Genomic DNA, 921 nt, shown 5'->3' with positions numbered 1-921 from the left:
GTGTTCCTCTCTTGATGGTCCTAGGGTCCTCTGTTTCTGCACTGTAAGATTAATCACTCCCCTGTTTTTGTTACAAAACTTCTACCTTTACAATTTTGACAGTCGGAAATAGTCGTGATAACAATTATTCACTATTGAATCTTATGAATCTTATCCCCATCTCTTCTCATGAGACCCATCTAGACAAGATGACAGCTATTCAGTGGGGACTCTTTCTTTCCCCCCATACTCTTAGACTAAACTCCCTCTTGAAACCTTGTAAACCAGTCACTTCGTGCCTTTATTGCCCCCTCATTGTAGGTAGCCAGTGTCTAAGTTGCCTGTCCCCATCTACCCTGTGTGCAGAAGGGATAGCATTGATACTTGATTTGAAGACTCTTTCCCTCTCTGGTGGTATTTAGAGTAACTACCGCTCGGAGTATAGGTCAGGTTCATCAAATTGAAGCAATTTACCCTTGTTTCTTGTTTCCTTTATCCAAAAAAATTTTATTTTATTTTTTAAATATTCCTCTGGTCGAGTTCAGATTATCAAGCCATCGAGGCTAGGTCAAAAGGGTACTGTCTGCAAGTTTGGGTGTTCTTGTGCATCTCCGCTCACTTCATATCAGTTGGATGCTTCACTCTCAGCTCTAGCCCTCTGTAGCTAAGTCCTTGTCTATGGGCTCAACTGTCTTCAGGTCTCACCACACTTTGGACCAACCAGCCCTTCCTCTTCTTTCTATTATCTCCAGGTCACTGGGATTCAATGGACTGGGATTGAACTCAGCCCATTTCTTCATTGATGCCTTTCTGCTTCTTCCACTCACCAGTAGACCAATGTGGTCGCCAGCAAGCTTGTTTGTGTATTCCCTTTGAGTTTCAGTCTTAGAGAGGAGTTGTCCTGAAGGCACTTTTGATTGCTAGCCTTGATGTCTTCCTGGC

The 921-nt window shown here is 43.2% G+C and overlaps 1 protein-coding gene across 1 annotated transcript in view; it reads left to right on the top strand.

Annotated features, from left to right (window-relative positions):
• GAS6 (growth arrest-specific 6) overlaps positions 1-921 on the top strand; it is an 86,078-nt gene that overhangs the window by 60,099 nt on the left and 25,058 nt on the right. The gene's annotated exons all lie outside the window — the stretch shown is intronic.

Source organism: Chrysochloris asiatica, unplaced genomic scaffold (genome assembly GCF_000296735.1).
Source record: "Chrysochloris asiatica unplaced genomic scaffold, ChrAsi1.0 scaffold00029, whole genome shotgun sequence".
NCBI classification, from domain to species: Eukaryota; Metazoa; Chordata; class Mammalia; order Afrosoricida; family Chrysochloridae; genus Chrysochloris; species Chrysochloris asiatica.
The sequence above is the reverse complement of the archived record's forward strand: the minus strand, read 5'-3'. Positions and strand labels throughout refer to the sequence as shown.